This window comes from Corvus moneduloides, chromosome 5, assembly GCF_009650955.1.
Source record: "Corvus moneduloides isolate bCorMon1 chromosome 5, bCorMon1.pri, whole genome shotgun sequence".
NCBI classification, from domain to species: Eukaryota; Metazoa; Chordata; class Aves; order Passeriformes; family Corvidae; genus Corvus; species Corvus moneduloides.
Genome location: NC_045480.1, coordinates 17,765,180 through 17,786,842, shown reverse-complemented (window position 1 = coordinate 17,786,842; position 21,663 = coordinate 17,765,180). Strand labels below are relative to the sequence as shown.

The 21,663-nt window shown below is 38.8% G+C and overlaps 2 long non-coding RNA genes across 2 annotated transcripts; one reads left to right on the top strand and one right to left on the bottom strand.

The window, feature by feature from the left end:
* Positions 1-1,242: 1,242 nt before the first annotated feature.
* LOC116444770 lies at positions 1,243-4,484 on the top strand. The gene is made up of 2 exons (XR_004240480.1): positions 1,243-1,363; positions 2,857-4,484. It is a non-coding gene; the product is annotated as an uncharacterized LOC116444770 (long non-coding RNA).
* A 6,349-nt stretch (positions 4,485-10,833) lies between these two features.
* LOC116444814 lies at positions 10,834-20,139 on the bottom strand. The gene is made up of 3 exons (XR_004240536.1): positions 15,942-20,139; positions 13,282-13,381; positions 10,834-11,637 (listed from the first exon to the last, which is right to left on the bottom strand). It is a non-coding gene; the product is annotated as an uncharacterized LOC116444814 (long non-coding RNA).
* Positions 20,140-21,663: the final 1,524 nt, after the last annotated feature.

The following is a 21,663-nucleotide window of genomic DNA, read 5'->3' as shown; positions in this document are numbered from 1 at the left end:
AGGGAATAAGATGATAAACCAGTATTAGTTAGCCTCAACTAATCCTTGGACCTCAAATTCTGACGGAAATAATAATGACCTGAGACCCCGACAATGTTTCCAGATAGGGCTGCCTTACTCCCATGGGGACAATCAGATCAAAAGAAGTTATTCCATGACTCTGATTTAAACAGGCTTCATCTGACAAATCTAATCTGGATCCTATCAGTGTGACAGAACTAAAATAATACATAAGGTGCTTGTTTCCTAACCATGTTCTTTAATTCATTAATCTGTAGATTGCATTTCCCACCAACTCCAATTTTGAGATTTTTTTTTTTTTTAAATAATAGATAGTTCTGATGCACAAGGGACATTTTTTTATTTAGTGGAATAAATGCATCTGAACTTCTGAATAAAGTACAGACCCCATTCTGCAAGCCCTCAATTCTTACCAGGAGCTTTGCTTGGAGGGCTTGCAGGATCAGTTCAGAGAATATATGAGGAAGATAAGAAGAAAAAAAAGAAGAGAGAAAGAGAGAAAGATTGAAAGGGATTTTGTGGAGACAGAGATATATTTAACCAGACTGTGCTTTCTATTTTCAGTAGTCTAGCGAAAGTTCATCTCTGACTTCAGAAAAAGGATTCAAAAGAAAACATGCAGCCAGGATTAGTGTTTGCTAGTATGCCTCACTATTAAATTTGGTTAATGTGCTGTTACAAAAATCAGCTTAGAGAAAACTTTCTGGAATAAAAGAACATGCCTTGTTTCTTCCTCTCTCCCTCTCCCTTGTCTTTTCCACAAATATACACCTGCATGTTCACATAACCCAACAGATTTCACAGTGGCTAGGTGAGAGACAATGTTAGCCACAAAATATTTTTGTCTACCTAGCGAGTCTGTTTTTTCTTAAACATTACTAAGCTGACTAGTAACCTGTTAAAACTTCTTTGTAAAAGCAAAAAAAGAAACAAAACAAACAGTCTTTATAAATAAATTAAAATTCTAACAAAAAAGCTAATTATAAGGGTATTTGTTTTGTTTGAGGTAAGGCACATCTATTATCATAAAGATAATTAACTCAGTCTGACAGATCTAATAAAAGGACAAGTTTAGCATTGGCTTAGCCAGAAGCCCAAGGCAAGCAATTTTTATAATTACTAGTTATTGTAACTGGGCTCAGAGAAAATGGTCTGTGATATTTAAACAGTAATGTTAATTTGCATTTAGACCCATTTTTTTTTCTTCTTTCCCATGCAGGATCTATTTAGCTGGAATGAGCAAAATAAACTTGAATAACTTTAAAAAAAAGAAAAAAGAATGGCTCTCTCCTTACAGAAAAAATTGGTCTTTTTACACTTGGATAATTAATATCCTCACAAGGTAAGTGTTCTGGTAATCACAAAACAATTAAATGGCTTAATACAGTTTTAACACACAGAAAATGTTGAGTTTTCAGACCGAAATGATGCCTGCTGACTGCATTTTTTTGGGGCAACTCTATCTTAATGTACAGATCCGCTATAAGTGCCTCCACTGCCCATGCCCTCAATGTGCCCCTGCTGTTGAGCTGGTGAAGAAAGGGCAGGAGAGGGGGGAGGAAAGCCCTCGGCTGCTGTAAGGAAGTGGTTCCCATTCACAACAAGAAAGGGAACAAAATAATGTTCAGGAATATATGCATAAGAAGTAAATTGCTCCTGCTGGCATGGTGTAGTAGCCCTTTAACTAATGCTTACCTTGACATTTCGCAACACATTCTCTGCAAGAAAAACAAATCAACATTTTAAAAGGAGAAAGTTATTTTTTAACTGCTTCTATAATGAAGGTTTTAGAAATAAGAAATAACTAGAGTGAGAAAATCATTGGTGATAGACTACAAAAAAGGCACTTAAAGTACTTGCCATTCAGGTATGAATTTCATTATGTACTACAGGCAGGTGATGTCAACCTCAGTGCATTTTGCCAGTGTAGGACCATATCTAGGGAGAACATTAAAGTCATATAAGCCTAAGCTCCCCAATTCTCAAAGTGCTGTGGGCCTGATATATAGATGCTGTAAACTGCCCTAAATCCTTTGAAGACGGAGTCCTACAGCACCATATGAGTTTCACATGAAAAAGAGAGCAAAGGGAGCATGAAGTCTTTGTTCCCAAGAGGGTGGAAAAGACAAATCTGAGACACTCATGAATCAAAGGGACCAGACCAATGCATGCTGGAGCACAGAAGCAAGTAACCCTTGTTTGCTGCCTTGCTTGCTGCCTTCCTTCAGTCCCAGCCTGACAGCAAGGGGTATAGCCCAGATGCACACCCAGGCTGCAGAACTGGGGTGCAGTTACCCACCCATTCGTTCACATCTTGTTTTGTGGCAGGGTATTTTGACCAGATTCTGGATCCTAAGAATTTGTCTTATTATTCATCTATTCCATATTATATTAAGGATTTTATTTTGTCATCAGCCCTGCTAACTTTATCTGTTAGTCATCCCATCAGGTGGGATGGGTGGTTCACTGCTCCTACTGCATTCTATCCATGTAATGCTGAAGGTGGAGGCATTGCTTGCTTGCCCTTTTGCTGCCTGGATTTCTGAGACTGAAGACATTACCCTGTTTTTTCTGCTTCACTCTTAAAGGGTTTGATGTGTTTTTAAACAGCTTGACGAAGGTATTTTTTTTTAATGGGAGGCTAAATTTAGGATCATAAATGCCTATTTGAACTCTGAAATTAGCATACACTCTATCTTATGTTTGGCTATTGGCCGTATATTAATAATTCAGTTTTTGTCTTCAGTAAAATGCACTTTTTCACTAGATACAAAAAATGAGATTCTTATCTATTTTGACTGAAGATTTTGATGATTTTTTAAATTTTTTTTTCAGTCTTCTTCTGCTTTGAGGATTTATGAATTTATTTATTCAGAAGATCCCCTACCCACTAACATCCCAATGTGACTTTGCATATCTGAGTAGTTCTACCAACACCATCAAGATTATTCACCATCTGAGAATCTGTATGTGTACTTTCCTGAAGGAGAGCTCAAGGATCTAATCTGCTAAGATCAAGCACTCTCCGGGCTACTGACTAAACATCACCTGCAAGGATGTGGTCCTTTTCAGAGTCATGACCCAGGAACACCAGCAAATATTCATCTCCATGTGGAAGAAACATTCATCTTAATGTGGAAGGGGGAAGGCTCAAGGCTGAGGATTGAGTCTACTAACTGTAATCTAAAATGTAATCCTTGAGCTCCTAAATGCTTATAGATATCAAACTTATTTCATCAGTTCCAGAAAAACATTACCACTTCTGCTAGACAGAAACAGGCAGACAAAATTTTGCTTTTTTATCTGTTTATGAACCTCGAAGCCAGAAGACAGGCACAACCTTGTTAGGGATTTTGAAATTAAGACTGGGAAAAAAATCCTTCTTCTGAATTGTTGTATGCATAAAAAACCCAACAGCATGATACTTTGTGGTCCCCATGTACCCTGAGATTTGGAGATTTTTAAGCTGGTTCCCCCAGAGCTCTAGGATTTCTGCCACTAATTCTGAATGCTCTCAACACTGATACTCAGTTTTCTTGGTGAAGGAGATAGGTGGTGGCAATTCTATAGCTTCCACTTACTCCTGTAATTTGAAAAAAAGTGTTGAGGGCAATTCTCACCATATTTTAAGAATTTAAAGTGGGTCAGCTTTTGGTCTACATGGATTGATGGAGCCCTTCAAATAGGCTCCAGCTATAGCACAGTATTAATCACTGTACCAGACAAAAAAATACATTGTTTCCTTGCTGAGAATAGCATGTTTTCCTTTGCTTATGAATTGATCCCTGAAAGGTTCCTCATGGGAATATGTTTGTTCTTTCTTTCTTTGCTTCTTTCTTTCCTTCTAAGGCAAAATGGCTTTAAACTACAGTTGTGCAAATCTGTAGGAAACTCCAGAACTCGTTGATCCATAGGCAGCATAGGTATTAATCTACCTGGGCTGGGAGACTAAAAGAATGAATGGTTAATTAAATAGCCTTGGGGTTATTTTCAAAACAGCATTGTAAGCAGTGATGGGCAAACCTCAAAATGTTTTTATACTGGCTTCAGTTCAGATCAACTTCCTAAATTTCATAGACTGATCTGCTCATTGGAAGCATGCATAAGAGGGAAAAATACTTAGAGGCAATATTTTAAGTTAGACCAATCAGGCCAGTAGTAAAAAATGAGAAAATATTTAGAAAATGTATTTTATTCTTGTGTCTGAGACTCAATACTCATTCCAAATACATTTAAATGTACCTATAAGAGAAATAATGGGTGTTTGGACAGTTTTCCAAATATTCCTCAATGGAAAATGCAAAATTTATTATTAAATTTTATTTTCAAAGTTACTATTTAGTGTTTTGCAAAACTGGTAACAATGTCAATGCAATACGTTTTTTTTATTCTTCTCACAGCTTTTAGTTCTTGTTGCTTCCAGTAAATGAAAAGACCTTCATAAACTGACACGCATGATGATACTGGCAAATCCCTCGGGATCATTTCTTTTGTGACACCAACAAAATAGAAGAGTGGAGAGATGTCTGAGTATAGATTTTGTACATCAGCTTCCATGATACATAAATCGACCCATAAACTGTATATATTCATGTATCTCCCCCTCCCTGCTCTTTGTTCTTCGCTTATTGCATATTTTGCCAATGCAGTAAAACTGCTGGATGACACAAACTTATTCTACGAGGCTTTAAGCTAAGCAAGGGCACGGTAAAACCATCCTACAATGCAGAGCCCCATTTAATTTATGTTGCCTCTACCTGAGGCTTGTCACTGTGTTAACAGCACCTATGTCTGTCTATTTCATTGCTTTTGATCATCTCAAAGGGCAGGAAGGAGCAAGAGAATGCACAAAAATTTGTCTTTCCAGTATATAATGAAGACATAAACTCAGATTTAAAGCTGTTAGAGGCTGCCTATTATTGTACTATCAAATAATGGAGCTCCTTCCTGTGAAGTGCTTCTGGATGTGATGGCACGAGAAATAATGTGACATTACTTGAGTAAACGGGTGGATAAAACAATTGCAATGATTTCTGTCAGGGTTTTAAGGGTGGCCTGCATGCACTTTGGTCATGCAGTTTCTGCTGCAGCTTGGCACTGTTCTAGCTCTATCATTAATAGATCCCTCTTAGATCTAACAGCCAGATGGTCAGCAGTTGTGAACTACTTACTGAACCGCTCTTGAAGTTACGCCAGGATATTTGTACACACATATTCTTTCTGCAAGCCAGTGCTATAAGGTCATAGGAAGAACAAGGTCAGAAGTGATTCGTCTCATGTTTTTGGGGGTGTGCGTTGGCCTGAGTGGCCACACACAGTTGCTGAGCAGCAAACAGAAGAAGTGGAGATAATAATTCATAACAAGCCAGCTATTAATTGAATTTTTGAGTCTTCTTTTGTTTGCAAATTGTCCATGAACATACCCTGATTTTCCGGAATGCATTTGTTACTCAGAGTTATTTGCTGACACAGGAAACAGAAACCACAGAAATGCTGGCAGGGGCTTACCCTTATTTCTTAAAGGCTAAGCAGAATAGCCATCAACTAGGCACTTACCATGAGGCCTGGTGACAGAAAAATGGAGTGTAAAGTCAAAATATACGAAACTGAAAGATAGAGATACCCATCATAAAAGAGTTTGCAGCCTCTTGACCTCAGCAATATTACCAGCTACATGCCATAACTTGATCTTTGGCATTAAACACTCTGCTGAGTAGGTGTTTGCTGTGTTACCACCTTCCTGGATGCTTTTTTGTAGCTGTCTTAACCCTTGGGCTGCTGCCAAGCTCCTCCTACATCTCTTCCTCTTGACATATATTTTCAACTCTTTAGGTAAATTTTGGTTACAAAACCTCCTGAAAGAAACTTGGAGCTCCTTCCCAGACATTTTATTAATAATTTGAAGATAAAGATACCCTTGTAAGTGTACTTGTTCAACCATTTTGATCAACTATTTTCAGCCACAGTATAATTTTTGTCTGCCTCTGCTGCTTTTATCTGGAAACATGCACATGTACATGAAGTTATGTCCTGAAGCAGTTACAGTCTGAAGACAGAAGAGGAAGGAAGACAATAGGGAACATAACTTCTGTACTTCCTTTTTGGCATGCCTGTGGCTCACTTTAGAACTTCTAGCCTTTGCCTTAAACCTGTAACATCCTGGATAACCTCAGACACCTTTAGGGGCTAGTTTGTTAAATACCTGCTGTGATGCCCCTACTTCAGAGAAGCACAAAAGACAGTGCTACTCACTCACAATCTCTGCCATTTAGAAACTTGCCATTGCCATAGTGACAAATTTGAAAACCACTTTCAATTTTTATTTCTCACTCCTTTTCTTTTCATATCTCAGAATGCAGACTAAATTTCCACCCTCCCTTTCCTTTTTTTTTTTTTTTTAAATGTTGAACTGGGAATTGTTTTGAGTAGCTCCATTTTCAGTGCATATTCCTGGCCTAGCATAACACTAATGAATAGCTCGCTTGTGAGAAGTGTAGGCAGAAGGAATGTGATCGCAGGCAAATTTCACTAGGAACTGAAACAAACATTCACAGAGAATATTTTCTGGTGTTCAGTCACACTGGCTAACCATTAATTGATGGGAATAAGTATCTCTAGTTAAATGCAGTATCTAAGTAACAGAGCTGTATAACGCACATTGCCGTTGCACTTATCATATTGCTTCCACATGTGAGCAGAGAGGCTGTGTGAAAAGCAGCTTCACAGGTGCAATGCAGGGTGGTCTAACAGGTGCAAGAAGCCTTTGAAATCTCCTCTCCCTCTTATTCTCCCTATCTTCAGAAAAAAATCCTAAAACAGAAGGGATAGTGTTGTGGGAGTTTCTTGTTTATTTGCCCTTTTAGAAAGGATTTAGGGGTTAAAATGGGTGAAAAGAAGAATACAAGTCAATGTAGTTATACTATTAGAGTATCATACCAAGATATCATCATAGAACAGGTGAATTTTGCCCTCAGAAAATGTCTTTTCAGTTGGGCTGGTCCTTAGGTTAGGTTTGCACAGTAAAAGTATGATCCCATTTCCTTATTCAGTCACAGAGAAGCTGCCTTGAAGTCAACTACTGCCTGCTGGTCACTTGCCACTGCTTGTCAGGAATGAGCATAGAAGGCCAGGAAGACCAAATATATCCCTTTCAGAAATCTTCATGGCTTTTCCAGTTATCAGTGTGGCGTCTGTGATTCCATTACAGGTATGTTGCTATTTGGTAATCACTACTAATTAGGACAAAGTTTTTTTCCTTTTCCTTTGTCTGACAATGAATCTACTATGATGAAGAAACCTGAAAACAGCCACTGGAGCAATGGAGATGGGTTTCTGTGCTTAGGGGAGTGTGTGGTAGTAACTAGAAGCAGTATAGTGTAGCTGTCTGCTTTCTTTTATGATTTTCAAAGAGAGCTAGACTCATCCTCATGCCAGCTTCTAATGTTCTCTGAAGACAGAGCCAGTGGAGTGAGACATGCTGCTCCCGTGCCTCAAGTTATCTTATCAGCTTCTACTCTTGATCCCTGGGATGCAAGGGAATTTCTAGCATAAACCTTAAGCACTCCCACAAGCCACCAAGTCATCTTAAATGCAGAAATTATTAAGCTTCTTAATTTAGAGACTTTATTTCTTAAGCCTGAATCTCTCTCCAGAAAGTGGGTGAGAAAAGTCAAACATTTATTAGAACAGTCAATTATCTGACTGAGTTCAGCTTCGCTGTAAATAACTTTTCTCCTTTCTCATGAATGTTTGCCCACTCTCTGCTCTCTCCATTTTAGGAAAAACTTTCCCAGAATTTGAAATTTTAGGAAAAATATAAGAATGTGTGCAAATAAATAAAGTCTGGAGTTCTAGTAAAATACATACCTTTCATGGATACAGGCAGGATGATCCCACAACTGATTTACCTTGCAGAACTTCTGTGCCCTAACCTTAGCTCAGCAAATGGGACATTGGACTACTCTATGTCATCTCAGCTTGCTGGGCAAAATATAATCCATGAATTACTTGGAACAGTGTCAGGAAATACGGTATTCCTGGTCTGAAACTGGTATAGATGTCATCAAAGTATTATTGCTGTGAACATGAAAAAAATAAATACAATAAATCTGTCACATAAATGCCATCTCTATTACCTTATGGGATACCTTTCTTGAGTTTTATACTCACGCATGTAGTACTGCGTATTAAACTCCCAGCAGCAATGTGCACATGTTTTGCTGCTTAGGCCTAGTACAGTATTTTCTTCACCTTGCTCCGTCACCTTGTCTTTTACTGATTCCCTTCTTTCTTATTTGTTGCACTTACTGTTCTTCATTTCATTCTTACCTGCTTACCTGATAGTCATCTGACCTAGTTTTAAGATATGGATTAAAGCAAATCCTATAATGTAAGTATTCTTGCTTTTCTGTATTCTGCTCTGTCATCTGTGTTTTCCTGGGATTTTGGATACTGGGGCTGGCTTTGGCTGAGAGAGCTTCTGTGTCTCTGAGACTTACCCCCTAAGCGACTGGGATCATGCTGTAAGCAACTTTGTTCTCCGAGTTCTTGGGTACCCATTATCTCACTGCTTCAAAAGCAGACTTAATTCTTCAACCTCTGAAGATAACTTTGTCTTTAATTATTCAGTCAGAAACTCCCACTGAGGTGAATGGGGGAGGGAGAAGGAAGATCCCTGTATATTTTAAATATATTTTAAATCAGAAATGCCTGTTTGAAAGATTTCTGGTTTTGCAGTGTTAACTCACTTGGGTAAACAAGCACTTAAATGGGAAAGAAGCAATCTCTTAACATTATTGGGTTAAAAAGCCCGTAGAGATTTTTTCTGATGCAAATCCCTCTGCCAGTTTAGGAAGACTGGCAATGTCTGAGAACATTAATAAATAAAAGCAAACATGAACATCAAGGAAGAGAATGATCCTTGCTTTGTTTCCACTCTGTGATGATGAATTAAAATTACAGTTGAAGGAAATCAGCAAAGGGTTTCGTTAGTGTCCCAGGCTTGGAAAAGGTGTTGGATAACCAGGTGCCTTAGTTCAGCTTTTTATCTGTGTTTTTCTTTGTTTATGAAGCTCTCAGCTTACTTTTGTTTAACAGTTGGTAATCAAGTATTGTGTCTGATGCTGACTGCTCAGTGCTGTGGCTGATTTTCATGCCCTGTCTTGCCCCAAGACTTGCTTACTGATCCATACATTCCTTTGTAGGAATGCACCTGGATTTCCTCTCCCATTTTCACACTTGCATAGTTTTTTCTTTTGCAGGGTAATGGCTGTTATAATTGCTATGTGACATAGAGTCTAGAGGTCTATCCCAATGTAAAAGTTATATACATCACATTTTCAGGTATGAATTTCTATTTCTATATCCAAGGATGTAGTAATGGGGTTTAACTATTGTTACGACAGGATTTTAAAAAAGAGAACAACTTGTAGAAGGCAGTGAGTAGGTGTTCTTCATTTAAAACCACAACTTTATGGAAACAGTTGGCCTAAACTACAGGAACCTCTGGCCAACAACTGTGACCACACAGCTAAAGAGATTTTTATTTTCAAGTCTCCAATTAACAATCAAAAAGAATGAGGAAATGAGAGAGGTAAAATAAGAAATGAGAGTGTGCGCCTGCCTGAAGTGTGATACCCTGAACACTGGGCCATAACTTTGTGCTGTTGTGGCACTGGCTACTGCCCCTGCCATCCAGAAAGTGCCTCACGGTGGTACTGGAGCTTTTGTCAGTCTCCTTGTGCGTGTGAAAGGAGTATACGCACACAGATACACCATCCCAGGCAAGGCACTTCCACCAGACAAAGTGTGCCATTGAAATACAGGACAGGTGGCAGGTACAAAAACCTATGAATACTTTATTTCTCTGCACACACCCACACATGGAAAAGAGGGAAACTTGGAAGTACCATTCCCCCAGACAAACCTGTAAAGATAGAAAACTGCTACTTTCTATCCAGGATTTTTTTTTTTTTTTTAAACTTAACTAGATGAGATTATGACAAAGAGCATCTCTAAAATAAACAGCTCTAGTGTAAGCAGCACAAATGGGCAGCATGTATGTATTCTCTGAAGAATAATGTACAACTACCATTCCAGATCTCCTGAGTTTTTTAATCTGAACCCTAGAGCTGAATTGCTGCATGGCTGTAAGCATACCACTGTGGGATAGATGTAACCTGCTCTCTGTCTGGCAGTGTTGGGAGTTAGCATCTAAGTGTGAGTGCAGGTCGTTAAGGACAGTCAAGCAGGCATGTCCATCTTTTATCCCAAGGGGAGGTTACTCTTCTGCTTGCAGATCAGAGTCCCAAGGGCTTCCAGTCTTTATAGAACTAATAAAGGACTGGTGTGTCAGCCTTATTGCTTGCATACTTTTTATTTCTATGTATATTTTTTGATGCTTTGAATTAAAATTAATCCCATGAATAATGTACATATAGTACTTTAAAACAGTTGCATTTCCTAGCCTGCACCCTACTACCTGTTTTCCTACTACCTATGGTTACCAAAATTATTTTATTATTGGTTTGTGGTTATTTGGCTTTGTGGTAAAGAAGAAAGCCTGGCATTCCATGTGAAAGCCTGGTTTCCTGACAGAGAGCTTGAGTTTTCAGTGTTTTCATGTTAAAATATTCCTAACTGAATGCTTACTCTTTCAAAAACAAGTTTACTTGAATTAATATGCATGCCAGTCCCAATATTACTGTAATCAGCTTTTTTAATTTCAGAAAAAATATTTGCATTTATTTTTAGAGAAATTTATTGATACTTGAACAGTTCTACTGATGCTAGGGGAGTCCCCAGCCTAAAATACATGTCTAAATACTCATACAATTTTTGCTTAAGCAAATATTTTTTCACAGTCAGGCAACACTTACTAACCAACATTTACTCAGATCAATATATTTTAATTGAAACTAATGGCAGATAGCTTAAACCAACAGATTTTTCACTGAACTAAGTACATAAAATCAATACATTGCCAAAACCTGGGAGATCTTGTATAAAAAGGTATTTTTATTCTTAGCTAAATTAATTTATTGAAACATATGAATATTACCAGTAATCAAAATACTGACATTCAGACACTGCTCACGGCATCAGTACATTCAGAAAACTTTAGGCAAACTTACATAAAGCCGCATGAAATAAGGAGTTAACTTGCTGAAAGTTAAGAAACAAGAGGCTTGGGGTTGATATTCCTTCTCTTTGCTACAAACTGCCTCATCTTGGGTGAAGTCCTTAGAGGACTAATTTAGGCCTGAACTTTCCCAACTGACACCAGCACAGTAAGCCAGGCTCCTCTCTGCTCAGCCATGCCCCACGTGCAATCACCTGGTGGAGGTGACTCAGTACACTGATTATTCTGGGAGTGTACAACCAACATGGCCACTTCAACCAAGTAGCTCAAGTTTGGTAAAAGCCGTCATTAGCGGCTGATATTGCAAAATTTGTCAGTGCAAGAGAGAATTAGGTACCTCGATACCCATGGAGATCAGCACACCTCTTATCTATCCATAGATAAGGTTCCTGTATACAGAACAAGGACAGCAGCGCCTCTCCAAAGTGCGCCTTCTTTGACTCGAAGCTTCTGGGCTGGGGACCATCGCTGACTTTCTGCTGAGACAACACATCACAACAGGGTCTCAGTCACAGTTATTATGACAGCAAGCTGACTTGATAAATATAGAAATTGGAAGAATTGGTGACTTAAGTGAGAAACTGATAGCATTTACCCATCTGCTGAATTCCTATTTTCAGTAGGAGATACACAAGAGCATAGGCACTACTGTGCGTAGGAGCGATGACACAAAGACAACTGGGTGGGATGGAGGCTGGCACACGGTCATCTGTTTTGGTATTCAGTTACAATTACAGCATAATTAGTCTACTAATTGCATGCCCAAGTTTAGTAGATGAATTTGTGTTTGTAATTACGGCTTATTGAAATGCACTGTGTTTTCAATGCTTGCCTCTGTTTCCATGTGAGAGTGAAATTTTCTTCTTCCACTCCCTTTGTGTTGATTGCACATGAAGAAATGTAAAAGATGACCATAACCCACGCAGGCAAGTATGTCAGACACTCGCAAAATAGCAGCCAGACTGTAACCATCAGTTCTGCAATCACATCTGTGGGAGTTCCTGGCCTCAGGTGCAGCTTTGTTGGCTTCAGAGAAACCTGTGCAGTGTCAAGGGCCATCCTTGCTTACAGTCATGCTGGGGGAGGCAGAGCTCCTGCTACTCAAGTTATCACCTGTTGAAAATGGCCTTTCAAAAAGCAGCCTCCATCTTCTGCAAAGACATTTTCCAGTTCCAGATACAGAAAATTCTGCAACTGCCCCAATAACTTTGCAAAACTCTTCCCTGATCTTTTTCATGTGAAGTGAGTGAGCAAAAGCCACTAAAGCAACGTCATTTCTTAAGCAGAAGCATTGTCTTTCTTACAATCTACAGGGAAAATACTTCTTCCTTTTCTTCCATTTAGTTTCCCTGTACCCAGCTGAGAAGCATAAGCTAAGTACTAAGGAAAGCACTTATCATTTAAGAAGAATCTTGGATGATGCTTTAAACAATGTACAGCTTTGTTTTTATTTGATAAACCTTCATAACCCCCCCACATTCTTTGAAGTTTTGAAGTAGTTGCCAGGAGTTTCTGTCCCACGAGAAGGTAAGGTGGCAGCCACATGACATATGTGCAGGATTTTATGCATTCTACAAGAGGTTAGAGAGTCTGTCTCTTTCAGAGAGATGCCACTGTATTTATAAGATTGTCTGTACCAAGGGAGAATCAAACTGAAACTTGTAGCCTGTACATTCTGTAACAGTTTGGTTTAATTAAAATTAGACATGCTCCTAAGCAGAACTACAGATCAAAACATACTCTTCAAACTTTGGGGAAAACAGATAATGGTGTAGTACCCTTTTTTTCTTTTTTTTTGGGTCTAGCTTCCTTTAAAAAAAAAAAAATTGATTGCACAAAAACTTGGTGCTGACAACTAGGGAGCTATAGACTCCAAGTTCCTTGAAAACTAAGTAGATGGACCATACTATTTCACTTTCTATGTATCTATTCCCCATGATTTATGATTCCCACAGACCAAGATCTGAAAACTCAGGCCAAAATGCTGAAATGAAGAGCAGAGGAAGTAAACAACATTGACATTTCAGAGCAAAACCCTTTCAAGCTCAGTTATCCCTGTTGTTAAGGAAGCTACTGATGTAAGGGAAACTTTTGGAATGAAAAGACAAATAAAAAAGTACCTTTTAGGAGGAGCATGAAGCTGTTGATTCTTTCAAGAAATATATTCAGTATCTTACCTCTGCTCTTGCTTGGTTCAGCAGAGATCTGAAAAGTTATTAACTGGAGAAAGAGAACAAAAAACGCCATAAAAAAACCCACCCCAAAGCAACACCCCAAAGCTAAACAACCAAATCTCAAACCAAAAGCAAACTTTTGCAGATTTCATCACAGTTGCATCACAGTTGACAATTTTCATCTGAATATGGTTGGTTCCTTCCCGCATATCTTTGGTCAGCAGTGTTTCAAATCTGAGAAAAAATGTCTTCTTGTTCAGGTACTGTGAAATAGATGAAAGCATCTGAACAAAGAGGTAGGGCTCATTCTGTCATCTAGCCTCGCCTGTTATACTGTTTAGGTTTCTACACACTTTGGAGTCCTAATTATTTAGCTAGACCATAGACCATATCCTTTAAATAAGTAGCAATATGCATTTAACAAGTTCCTTCACAACTTAACAGTCAAGTGCCATTACGTATTTAACAAGTAAGTTAATTGAGATGTTGCACACAGAGCAATCCCCTTGTAAATTCAATTAATCCCTCACAACTGGCTCAGACTTGCTGCCCTTCAAATACTTGCACAGAGATTTAGAAAAGGTAGTATATTTAGTGAGGAGATGAAAGGGAGAGAGAGGTGACTAGTCTCTTGCGTTGGCTAGTCTTTGTGAAATGGCTATTATGCCTGACAATTTTATGCATTGCATTGTGTAGGATACAACGTATCTATATCACTGTATCAGCTGTCAGCCTGAGCATCTGACTATCTCAGTCATGCACATGCAGTTTGAACCCGTGTCAGCCGTAGTTAATAACAGTGGTATCGTGTGGATGGATACATGTACAAAGCCTTGAGATAGAAAATATAAATTCAGAGTTTATTAATTATTACTAATAGATTAGGAGTGCTTTGGTTGATCTGATTTTGTGGGGTTTTGTAGTATCTCTTGTTTTTAAGGCAGTCTGTAAGATATAAACTCTCTACCCCACACACACCATAGTCTGTCTTGTTGGTTAGTCCTAAACAAGAGTTGAAAAGAGAAAAGTCTTGCTAGCACAGAGAATCAGCACATTCTAATTACCCTGTTTTGTAGTACAAGGTAGGCTGGTGAGGTGACCTACAGCAGGAAGTCAGCACTTTTTGAGTGAGTACCAGCATATTTTTGCATTTGTTTGCTTCAGACTTCTATTCTCTTTCAAATGGATCAAGTTACCTTTCTTTGGATCTTTAGCATTGTCCATTAGTACATCCCCAAAGAGTATTTTGTCAAACAAAGCAAAACACCTTGAAGACAATTCTAAGTTTTTTGAGAGTTATAGCCCATACTTTGTTTATGTATAGTGATTATTTATTGAGTTAGCACTCCCAAAAGGCAGATCTGGATACCAGAAAAATGCATTAGATAATTGCTACTTGGTTTGTTCTCCTGGTATTTTGTGGTATTTTATGCTGTCTTAATGGCACCACCTGAGATTCTTTGGGCACAAAAATATTTTAAACTGTGATCGGTGATAAATTTTCAGGAAGTGCTTTTCAAATTCCCATGGTAAGAAGCTCTGCTGAAAATGTTCTTGTGTCCAGGTTGTTGTTCTGGATAACATACTGACAAATGACTATACAAATCTTAGGACCGTAAGAAAGACTGGGGAAAGAGATTATGATAATTCTGAACCTAAATCCTACAATGAACAAATGTTTCCATTTAATCTTTCTGACTTACTATATTTTGAAAATTAGAAAATAGTTTGCCATGTAATGCTTAGAAATACTTTCTTAGGTTATGCTCTCAGTCAGAGGTTTGCTGAGAATCACTTCTCTCTCCAAACATCACTCTCTTTAAGAACCCTGACAAGGACTCCTGGATTTAGAACATGTTGACAAGAATAAAACCACATTGAAAAGCTCAAAGGTCCAATAACACCTAACTCACTTCCACTATAAGCAGATAAATATCAACTATGAAAATACCAAGAGTTTCAAATTCAATAAATATAATACTGTATAATTTTCATGTGTCCATGACAGAGAATGCTGTCAGCACCTGAGGGAATCAAGAAAGCTTCAGGTATTTTGAGATCTGATGGCCAAGGAAGGCTAGCTCACCTTCTTAGATGGTTTTAGTAAGAACAATGCTGGAATAGCACAATAGATTATTCAGACACCAAACTGATGGTATCAATGATTTTTCATTACTCTATGCTCTATACGCCTCTTTTGGAACCAATGCTGACCACACAGCTTAGTATAATTGAGAGGCTGAGCTCTATTTCCATTTGATATTTTCTCTGCTGTTTCAATGATAATATTCACATACAATAGGAGGAGATAATAATACAAAATCTATATTACTCTGAAAACCATCTTTTGCTGTCTAAATCCATTGTATTCTTTGGGAGCTAGTTAGCTAATTATTAAAACAATATCTAAAAATAATCAACTTCCAGAAAAATTGGCAGGCCAAATTCAGTTCCCATTCATCCCCAGACAGCACCAGTGCATTGTAGTGTATGAGGGAGGATTATAGAAAACAGTGTCAAATTATTACTTTTCAACAGTGGGTAATTCATGTGTGGGTTGTAGGAAACAGCCTAATGGCTTTACAGACAGCCATTACACTCTTTACCTCCGCTTCATCTTGTTCCTTACTTGCCAGAGTCAAGCACAGCACGTGCTGCAGGAGGATCTGGGTATCCTTGCAAGACCTCTTTCATCTCTCATTGCAGATAGGATCTGGCAAAGAAGGAGGACCACATTATTTTAACACAAAGACAACTGTCACAATATTTCCCCAGTGGCCAATCACCCTGCAGGGGACAACTTCATCTATATTGTACCTGCTTAACATACTTCATTAACTCTGTCAATTACCAGCTACCTCAGCACCTTTTCTTTTGGCATTATACAATTTATTCTTTCCATGTCCCAAACAGTACCACAGCTCCTACTGCTTCATAATCCAAGTAAGGAGATATTAATCTTAGAAATGTGTATTAGAACAATTAAAATAGATTTTCAAGATGGTTTATGGCTTGTTTTATCATGGTGTTCAGTACCTACTACTATTTTTGAATTTTAAATATACGGGAGAATTCCCTCTAAAAAGAAGATATATGTCTTTTAGAGGGGACTATATTTTTCTTTGACAGAGACTTTCCATAGAAGTTCTCACTTCCAAGTATAGCAGCAAACTTTTCTAGTTTAACATACTCTTTCAAGATAAATTTTAAAGGTAAATACACAGAGACTTGACTTTAGTCACCTCATTGAGGCTTGCTAGGCTAGGAGCTAAGGAACATATTTACCCTGGGCTCTTTCTGCAGGCACTGGAGACAGACTTGCCCTTCTGAATAGAAAGTCAGCCTACCTGAGCCAAACTATACTCACTGACTTGCGTGAGACTCTGCTCCTCACCACAGAGCCTTAGTTAAGTGGCTTTTCATTAAATGTGTCACTTAGAATATCTTTGTGAGAAGCAGGACTTTTGGTTTTATGGAGACAGTTCAAGAGGCTGGAGTTTCAGGTGGCTGCAAGGGCCAGCAGAAAGGTGGGTTTGGATGAGGAGTTAAAATTTGAGGATGAGGGTTAAGATGACATTAAGGTTGGGTCTCCAAATACAGGAACAGATATGGAACAGGAGGAAGGGGGCTTGAGAGTTCCAGACCAGCAAAGCTGTGGGAGGGTCCATGGATAGAAGGTGTAAAACTAGAAGGCGCACTTGTTTGAGCTAGCACTTACCAGTGTATCTAATTTTCTGCTTGAATATTAAGCTCTGCTTACGCTAATCAACTTCAGTGCATGAGCCCAGATCACCAGACAAAGGAGCTTGTGGGGGCAGTGTTGGGTACAAAAGAGCGCCACTCACAACTGAGCACAACTCCACAATTCCCCACCGCCGCTGTGGGGCAAGAACAGAATTACAGGACTGCTCCCTGCTTCCCTCCCTCACACTCTTCTCTTTCTCCCTCTTTTATTTTCTTTTCTTCTACCTGGAATATGACAGGTTTCTTCAAAGGATACTTTTGAAACTAAGAAAACCTGTATTTTCACAGAAAAAATCAAACAGTAAATGACCTAATGCCTGTTACAAAGACATCTGATTAAAGCAAATTCAACATACAGTTTAGAACAGACTAGCATCAAACGTTCTGAAAAGGAACAGATGAACCAAGAAAATTGAAAGTCAATGGAAATCCTAAATACCTCCTGATTACATAGAGTTTTCCCAGTCATTTTTCAAAAGGAGCAAGGGATATCTGATCGCTCAGCTCCTGCTCTAATTAGGTTGAAAGGCAAATCCTTCAGAAAAGGGAAGCATTGCTAGAGGTTACCCATTGCAGTTGTGGAGTCTGTTGTGAAGTTGAAGTTTTCTGCAGGCTTCAGCTTTCCAAAGTAATATTTCTTCCAACTGAATATTTTTGCTGCTTCTCCTTTTCTGTTCATGTTTTCTTTTTTTCTACCTGAATCAGTATGCTTCTTCCAGACATAGCTGCTGCATACTTCTGCAGGTATTGATCAGGGCACTCTGATCGGTTGGACAGAAAATGACATTACCTGTCATCTTTTCCCATGCTACAGAATTGTAGAATGTGAGGTTTCAGTACATCAATTAGCTTCAAAATACTATAACTGCATATTAAGGAACAGCAGATACCTATTGCCATATGCTACATTTGTACCTTCACTACCCTTCAAGACACCTCTAGGGGTATTACAGCATTCCAAGTACAGTTGGAATGTGTGTATAGCCTAAATATGTAAGGAAGAAGGGTCTCCAGAGTGAGGATTGTGTCTGCAACAAATGACAATTCTTTTTTAACACTTCCTTACTTAATAATGCTGTCTGGGCTAAGATTCCTTTTAATATTGGTAGGAAAAACAGTCAAAGTGAATTCTCTAATTGCAGTAAAAATAAAACCTTGTGATTCTCTGATGTGCCCGTAACTTGAATTTTTGAATTAATGCAGGAAGGGTTTAGGGAGTTGCAATATGCCAAACTACTTCCACTTCTGTAAAAGCTGTTTGTTCATGGCCAGGTGTAGTACTTTTTTTTTTTCCCTTTCTTTTTTCTCTCCCCTTAAATAAAAATGAACACTGTGCAAACACCAGCTGACTCCTTTTTAATCTGTCAGCACATTCTTTACATCTGTGCATAAACACTATTATCACAAACTCAGAGTGTTACTGCAAAAATTAACAGAGTCCTCAAAATGTACTCTCTGCAGTCTCCATTGGAATACAACTTTAATGCGTTAATGTGAGCTCTAGGAGGAAAAAAGAAAGGCTTTTCATTTTCACAGAAGGTTAGCCAGGGCTTCCTTCACTATCATGTGTATGCACAGGGTAAATATTTTGTAGTTAGTACAGTATTGTCTTTTGACATATAGTTGGCCTCAATAATGTTTCGTATTGTGTTCACTTAAAATATTAACCATTGATGAAAAGACATGGTCTGAGGGAGAATGATACAGGACATGGCATTTTTTCAGAGATTTTTAAAGATTACCATTTAGAATGGAACTTCTAGCTAGGTATTAGTGTGTCTGTACGTAGGAAAAAACCACAGTCATATTTTTCATGTTTATAGGGATGACCTTTTATGTTATAGTACAATGCTTTGAAGCACAGTTATTTTAATTGCTTTATATGCCTATTGAGACCATTCTGCATGTCACTTTGTTATATATAGCACTGAGTCACATATGTTTGGTCAATGAATCTTTTGCTGCCTTGATATTTATGTTAAACTCTGAGCAGGAGTCGTGGTAACATTGTACTCTGGGTTTTGCTGTTGGTGTTTTCTTGTTGTAGGTTTTTTACTGTCACTCTAGCTGTATACCTAATGAGGTGACAGGAAGAATTAAAAATGACAGATTGTTTTGGCTGCAGTGGGGCTGTCTGAGCTATATTTTCCTGTAATATAGCTCAATAAACCCAGCTTGTGGAAAACCCTCTGCATGTGATTCACTGCCGCAGCAAGGGTCCGGACGGAGGTTTAAGGGAGAGCCGTGGTTGGGCCGGGCCGCACGGACGGGACTCGGCGCCCCGGGGCACCGGCAGCTCTGGGGATGCGCACGGCTGCTCGGGCCACCAAGGGCGGCTCCCAAAACCATCTGATTAGAAGTCGTGAGGGTTGGCTACGGCACCCTTATTTCACTCCGAACAGTTTGTAACACTGTAGCTTTCAGTCCGTAATGCCTCTGAAGTGTGGCGGCACCTTCTCCAGACAGACCCTCGGAAATGGGAAGCACTGGGAACGCGGTGGCCATTGCGGGGATTCAAGGCAGCCTCTGTGTCTGTGGCAATAAATATCTCAGCATCCACGTGCCATTTTGCTGCTGTGTTCCTGGTGGCAGCATAAAAGGTATCAGAAGAGATTCCTCAGGACAGAATGGTTAACTACAGGTGTTAGACTGATAGCTGTGTAATTAAGAAAAAAGATCTGTCATGTCACAGAGTGTGCAGAATAAATTCCAGATATCCACGCATAATCTTTCAAAGTGCCTTTATCTCCAGAGCCAGAAAGGGTGACCACAGAATACCCTGAACCCAATTATGTACTTTCTAATTATCATATTTTTATTTCTCAAGACACAGGGCTAATAAGAAAGATCAAAAAATGTTTGAACCAGAGTAATTTCTAATGTCAAGAACTAGTTATTCTTACAACAAGCTCCCAGGTCTTGGCAATGTAAGCAGTTCTCTGTTTGGTTTGATTCCTCTTGGGGAGTGGAAACGAGGGACTAGGAGATTTAAAGTGACTTTGTACTGTGGAACCAACACATGCTTTTGAGACCCGCATTTGACACTGGTTTTGAGGTGGTTTGTTTCTTCTTATTTTATTTTATTTTGTTTTATCTTATTTTATTTTATTTTATTTTATTTTTGGAGTTTGGGATGGCAGAGTGATGTTGGTTTGATTATTTCTTTTTCTTTTAATTTTTTTCTTTTTCTTTGTTTTTTTTTTAATATCATTTCCCAGAGAGAAAACTGCAGAGGAATTTCAGCCTATCACCATCAGGGAGTTTCTGTTCAGTTCTTTGGATCGAAATAACTCAATCAGGTAAGAGTCTGCAGGAGGGATGAATCCAAAATACAAAATCCACATCAGAAATTTACTTTAGGAGGAAAAGGAATGTTGCCAATAAAATGAGCAATAAAAGCTGGAGGGCAAAGAGGTGGATTCCTCTGCAGCAGGAAATAAAAAAAATGTCTGCTTTCCAAATGATTATTTGAAAAAGGATTCAGAGGGCACCTGACTTTATTGTCCGTACAATTCCTCATGTTCAAGGAGCAGTGCACGTATGGATGTTATGGAAAACCATGTGCTTCCCCACAGATGATGTTCTGCAAATATGATTTCCTACATGGGAGAAAACAGCTTGAGCCTGTAAGTCTCTGTTTTTTGGCTAGAAGACATAAAGGTAGCTGTTGTGGCCTGCTTTCTTCAGATGCTGAGCAGTGATAAATTCAGGTGAAGTTGGGGGAGCCATACATACCAATCCTATGTTTTTAGAGACGGAGCTGGTTTGGTTCTTTGTTCTCCAACTGGCTCACCAAGAGAAGCACCAGAGAGGTGCCAAGTGTTCCACCCTCCCAACCAGGGGTAAAGTTCTGCCCCTGGCAGACACAGGAACAGGATAATTAAAAGTAACAGCTCTATAATGAGAAGGGCAGCTTTGCTCCAATCAGGGCATGGGCGAAAAAGAGTAAGTGAGAAGTTTAATTTGCAGCTTATTCCTAGGCTGGCAATTGAATTCACTAGTTTTTTGGGTCTCAGACAAACTAGCCAATTCTGAAAAGTAAAAATGAAGTTGGAAAAATACTGCAAGCAATCATGCAAAGTAGAATTCTGAGGGTAGCTTCAAGATAACAAAACAAAACTGTTTTCACTGAGATCAATCATGTTAGTTCTGTCCTTTTTTATTTTTTTTAATCCTAATTATCAGCGCCAAGCAGGAATCACAGATTAGACACTATTGAAGCTATTTTTAAGTTTAGCTTATTGAAACCTGTTCTTTTCAATGAATCTGCTCAGAACAAACTTAGCTCTTACATTCTCTGCTATATTGCTCACAGTATCCTGAAAGGAAAGGAGCAGATGCAGATGATTCCTCTTGGGACCAAGATCATTGCAAGGAGCTCAGAGACTCACATGCACACAATAAATTAGTCAGGAATTTGAAGGTGGGGTGGAGGGGATCTATTTCTTGATTATGCAAAAAATTTGCTGCTCAGGGTTTTTTCCCAAAACTCTTTGGATTTGGGAGTCCTTTTCTCATTGTGAGGGGATGACAGGCTGAAGACTCCTTTTGCTCTAATGTCATTTGAATCTGGCTATGGTTTTA